This window comes from Anser anser, assembly GCF_964211835.1.
Source record: "Anser anser genome assembly, chromosome: 10".
NCBI lineage: Eukaryota > Metazoa > Chordata > Aves > Anseriformes > Anatidae > Anser > Anser anser.
The window spans coordinates 19,910,057-19,915,926 of NC_139730.1; the positions used below are offsets into that span (position 1 = coordinate 19,910,057).

At 55.2% G+C, this 5,870-nt stretch overlaps 1 long non-coding RNA gene across 2 annotated transcripts; it reads right to left on the bottom strand.

Annotated features, from left to right (window-relative positions):
* Positions 1-307: 307 nt before the first annotated feature.
* LOC310904747 lies at positions 308-2,163 on the bottom strand. 2 transcript variants are annotated; one of them, XR_014588594.1, is made up of 3 exons: positions 1,780-2,163; positions 1,410-1,608; positions 308-1,291 (listed from the first exon to the last, which is right to left on the bottom strand). It is a non-coding gene; the product is annotated as an uncharacterized lncRNA (long non-coding RNA). The 2 variants fall into 2 exon arrangements; XR_014588595.1 differs by having other exon boundaries at positions 2,080-2,132.
* Positions 2,164-5,870: the final 3,707 nt, after the last annotated feature.

Consider the following 5,870-nt stretch of genomic DNA (forward strand, 5'->3'; position numbering starts at 1 on the left):
CAATGTCCACTTGCTCCTCCACGGCCAAAGCAGATGAGCTGGGCCTCCGGCAGCTCTCTGAAAAGCCTGTGTTGGCCCTGCACACTAAGATGCACTCTCCTGTGAAGTCCATCCTCTCAATAAAGGAGAAAATGGAGAAAATGGAGACATCTGCTGGGAAGCTGTCAGGTTTATTAGATACATGCGGGCTTGGGGACGGAGCAGCGGTAGGATCTCAAGGAATCTGAGCTCAAAGAAATAAAGGCAACTTCAAAAGGCACAAGCAGACTAGAAGAATCACTTAACAAAAATATTTTTTTGCTGGCAATACAATTGAAAACACCTGAGAATCAAATCAGGATTCAGCCTATCCCCCTGCCTGGAATTGCAGCTGCTATCGATTCTGGGCACTAGATCTTAGGCGAGCTCCTCCGTAAACTCCTGACACCAGCCATTACAAGCGATCCCAGATGTGGAAGGATTTATGGGATCCCCACACTTTAAAATATGCACAGATTAGAGACCTTGCTAATTCCAAAGCTGGAGGGTGCCCACACCCCTCTGCTCCCCCCAGCACCAGGGTGAGGGCAGCAGTGCCACCGGCTGGGCACCGTGGGGCTGCGGCACCTCCTGGACTGCCCCAGAGTGTCCACAGAAGGGGACTGGGAAAAACAAGCCTATAAACGTGATATTGCAATCCATGTGAAATGACTGAGCATCTCCGGCAGGAAAGCTGGTGCCATTTACACAGCACCTGCAGTTGATAGTCCTTACCCAGAAGAGCTCTTTCTCCTGACTTGAAGTACCTCGCCATGGCACAGAGGAAGGATGGGCTCCCCTTCATCACACGCTGGAGGAGCCCAGGTGCTGGAACGGTGCCGTAACCCGCCAGAGCTCCCCCATGCCCTGCATCAGCACTTTTGGCCTTTCCTTTCAACTTCCTTCTGCAGCTCCTGATACCGTGGCAGAAAGGGGGAGACTGAGAGATAGGAATGGACAATTGTGGAAGAGAAAAACTGTGGAATTTGTGCCTTTGCAAAGTACAAAATAACGTGAGAAACAAAGCTGTCAGTTTTCTCAGGCAATTAGAAGAGCTGGGTAAGAAATACTGCAGCAACCTGGACCTCCCAGCCCAGTGCCCCCAGTACCAGTGAAGCAATTTGCATTGACTCCCGTTGACATGAGATCAGCCCCTTCACGCTGCAAGAATAAATGAGGCCATTTGCAGTGGCAAATCCCAGCTCAGCCGCATCCACAGAAGGCGACTTTTCTTCTGTGGCAGAAGGTAGCGGCGTTTCTCCTCACCGTGCATCTGCGTGAGCACTACTGCAAACAGCAGGGTCACTGCAGGCAGGTCGATGCCATATAATTTCCTTGTTATTTGTCTATAACAAAACAGTAGTCTTTAAAGTAAAGAAAATAAAAGCTACCTGCTTGGAGAGCTGTGCGTGCAGCCAATTGGTGGGGTTTGATTTTGGACAATGAACACAGCAAAGCCAGCTTGTGATCACGAACGTCTCTGAATTGTCTGTGAGGCCTCAAAACTAAGGATCAATATGTTGTCTGTCATGGTAAACATTTTTAAAAGATTCCTGCTTCATAGTCCACAGAAGAATTTGATTTCCATGCCTATTGAATAATGATAGATTTTATGACAGCAAATGTAAGATCTATCATGTGACTGGGATTAACTTTTGCTGATAATCTAATATCTAACCCTATAGCAAAGTAACTACTGCTGCACCACTCCTTTCCAGCCTTTTCCTCTCCCTTTTGCTGGATCCTCCCTTTCCCCGTCACCTTGCCAGCCTGCTGCAACCTCATCCCAGACAAAGCAGAGAGAGCACAAAAATACCACCCCAGTCCCACACATTTAAAAAACAGGGGGCTGGGCGAGCAGCTGAACCCTGCAATTTGCAGCAGCATCCAGGGAATTATTTCCTGTGCTTCTGTGCATTTTAACATAGAGATCAACATCAAGCCCGCAGACGTGCTCAGGTGGTGGCACCCCACAGTTAACTCCACGCTGTCTCCACGCCAGGAGCCCCCTCCCACAGGCAGCACGGTGTGCCAGGACAGCGGCTGCCCCGCACTGCCCACCGAGCCAGGCACCAGGCCACCGGCCTCCTCCTCAGGGCAGGACAGTGCTTTTTGCTAGCAGGTGAGAGGCAGGGGCAGAATAAATAATAGATACCATAAGCTTCTCATTAACCAATTAACAGAGCTCGTAAACAGAAAGGCAGCTTCCCAAGGCCTGCTGCTTGGGGTGAGCGGCACAGCTGCCATATAAACACTTTACAACGCCCAGGCTGATCCCCTACTGAGCTGTTTGAAGCCCCAAACCCCTGCACCACTGTGAGTAAGGTTTTCTTTTGCTTCTACAGCCTTCTAAGCTGAATAGCTTGTAAAACTGTTACAGCCAAGGGAATCAAACAGCTGCTCAAACCCTTCAGAAACAGTAAAGCTCTGCAATCACCAGCGAACACTTGTGATGTGCCACCAGGCTGAAGGAGAGAACTGCTCCCCTTCAGCAGAGAACAATAAGTAAATCAACCAAGAAAGTGTACCAAACGTACCAAACGCTGATGTGATGAGAGGAGTGTAATCTGTCCTCAAAATGAAGGCCGTGGGGTCCTCTTGCTAGGTGCAGCCCGGGTATAGTGGTAAACACTGTGGGCTCACTCAAGGCAGGCCTGCTGCGGGGCCAGGGCCGGGCTGCTGACATTAGCACAGGGGGAACCAGCTCTCCGGCCTGCCCACCATCCTCCCGAGGCCTTGCCCTGCGCCTCTGAGGTCAGAAGGGTGGTAGGAACCAGTTCCCCTTGAAAACTCCTTCCTCGTTGCCTTGAGCCCAAGCCAGGAACCTTTCCCTTTCTGAACATAGGTGAGAACTGCTCCAGGCAGCTGAGTGGGCCTGGTGGTGGCTGAGGCGGCCAGGGACCCTCTTGGAAGCAGAGCCTGGTGCACGTCATATCTCTGCCTCTGTCCAGCCTCTTAGCACAGCGAAAATGAGGAGGCCTTCAGGGAGGCTCTCAGAAATTAGTCTGACGTGGTAAGCCCCCTCTTTTGGACCCACCAGGCTCCCCTGAGGAAGAATGGGACAGGAAAGGGAAGCTCAGATTGCCCCAGCCACTTCTGGGGTAAACATTTACTTTAGATCAAGTGGCACGTAAAGCAGAGAGGAGCTCTCTCTGGCTGGCTGCTAGGGCTGATAGTTAAATATTTATAATGTCCGAATTAGCATAGTGAAAGCTCAATTCATCAATTTGTTCTGCTCTGTCAGTAGGAAGGGGAGGGGTGGCACGGCTCCCCACAGGAGGGGCAGCAGGGGTGGGCAGGGTGGCTGCTGAGGCAAGGGGACTTGTTGCCCACTCCAGCAGGGCCGGGGCCGAGGCCGGCAGGGGGCAGAGCTGCGGGGACCCCTGTCCTGCCCCGGGGGCAGCCCCAGGCCTCCGGGGAAGCTGCGGGGAGCAGCCTGGCCAGGCCAGGGGTGCCGGGGTGGGTGCGGACTGCCCGGGAAGGGTTAAGGCTTTTCAGGCCAAAATCTCCCAGCAGAAGGCAGGGTCAGCCTCGGAGCTGAAATCTAAGTGCTAATGACTGATGCCCTTCACCCCTCGGCTGCCTCCAAAGGCGAGTGCCCTGGATGAGCCGGGGCCGGAGAGCATTTAACATTTGAACTTCTTCCCGTCTGCGAGGCAGCAGGCCGTTGTGCGCGGGGTCGCTGACCCCCAGCCCTGCTCCCCCAGCCCCTCAGCTGCCTCCCGGCCCTAATTGAATGACAGATGGTCAGCGGCAGGAGAGGGCAGGAGCTGGGCCCCACGTCCCCGCCGCCGCTGCCCACGCACCCGCAGGCCCGCCTCACACCAGGGCCGCAGCCGCCCGCTGAGGGGACTGGGTGGGCGCAGGGTGCTTGGGTGCACCCCAGGGCCGGGCAGGACCTGGGGCAGCCCGAGCCCAGCACCCTGCCGGCCCTTCCCATCTCCCTGCCACACAACAAAGCATCGCTGAAATCACAGAACCCCAAGCGACATGGGGCCGCAAGGCCTCCCACTCCTCCTGGCAGGGCTGGGGATGGGGAAGGCAAGGAGCTGGCTGCTCTGTGGGGCCTGGCGAGCTGCTGGGCCCCATGGGGCAGCCTGGGCAGGGGAGGCAGCACTGTGCCTGGCCCCTTCCTGCTCCCTTCCCCCTGGGGCAGCAGCTCAAGCTGCAGGGGTGACATGGAGGGGCACGGAGGGCAGGAGGATGTTGTGTCCAGGGTCAGGGACACCACAGGTGACAGGAGGGACTGGTGTGGCTGCAAAGGGGGCAGTGGGAATGGCTCTCGGGTGAAGGGGGGGCAGATCCTGCCCCAGCCTCCCTGCCTGCCACCCTGCCAGCTTCCCTGCAGACAAAGCCAGGGGCGGCCAGGGAGGGCCCTTGGGGGGCTGGGGCTGTGTGAGCGCAGCCCCCGCTGCAGCCCGCTGTCCCTTTAACAGAGAGCCGTGATTCCCACAATTACTGGGATTACAAGGAAAGGGTTATCGATTTGCAGCCTGCAATGTGTGATCAGCGCCCGGGCGGCCCTCCCGGCCCACCTCTCCTACTGTAAGCACGAAACCATTTATAAATGTTTTATTTCACTGATCGCCTCACCCTTGCTGCATAATAATAACCCTGGCAGCATGGCGATATATTCACTCCCCCTTTCCCCGAGCCTGCAGCCTGCAAAAGGCACCAACGTGATATGCAGCAGCCCCTGATTTGTGTGTATGTTTTAATTACCGCCGGAGAAGCCTGTACACAAGCATAAAAAAGGGCGAGGGGAAGGGAGAGCAGGCCCACACGGAGGAGGCAATGGCAGCCTAATGCACCACTGGCTGACAGCGACTTCCGCTCAGGCACCTTCTCCAGATCGAACCCTTCGATTGTAACTGAAACAATTTGCATACTGATTCCTCTCATAGCCTCCCGATCCATAACCAGCCAGGCAGCTATTCAAATGCAAGTAGCATCCCTAAATGCAAGGCTAGACTGACCAAAATGCGCTGTCCAACAAGCAGAAGGAGAAGAAAAAAGCCCTTGATTATTATTTCTATTTTTGTTCCTTTTAACCTTTAAAAGATTTAGCTGGAAGCTGTTTGTTTATGACTGGGGATGTAAGGGAGAGAATTGATCCTGGACTGGATCCCTGCGCTGGAGAGATTTTTGGTTGTGTTTTTTGGTGATGTTTTTTTTTCTATTTTTATTTTTACCTAAGCCGCAAACTGAGGCTCTTTGGGGGGAAAGAGGGTCTGTCCTCTCTCCCACCCCCTTCCTCCACCAAAACCATCCCAGCTCCTGCAGACCCAGGAAAAACACAAATTGCTGCCTGTGCCTCTGCCTCTGGTGCATGTTGGGCTGATGAAGAACGTGTAATTCTGGCTGTAAATTCTTGCGTTTAAGTTGGTCCAATAAAAGATCTCTCCTACACCTTGTGAGGGTTTGGTGCTTTATTTTTTAACGGGACTGGCGTGGCAGCCGCGGCGGTTGCGTTTTTTTCTTCTTCTTTTTCCTCTTTTCGTTCTCATTTGAAATTATGCAGATAGATTTTTAATTTTTTTGAATGTATTTCTATTTTTTTTATATTTTTTTTTCTCTCCTCCTAGGGGGCCAAATCTAGGAGGCGAGCGCGCATCGGATGCCCGTCCCAGCGGCGTGCGGAGCCGGCGGGGGTAAGCGTGCCCGGCGGGGCACGGAGCGGGCGGAGGGGCCGCGCGGCCGGGCCGGGCGGGGCGCGCAGCGGCGGGGGCGGCCCCGCGGGGGGAGCGGGGCCCGCGGCCTCCCCGCGCCCGCGGAGCGGGATGCGCCGACACCGGGGCCGGGGGGCGGGGGGCGGCCTCGGCCGGCGCCTCCGCGCGGCCGGAGCCCCGGCG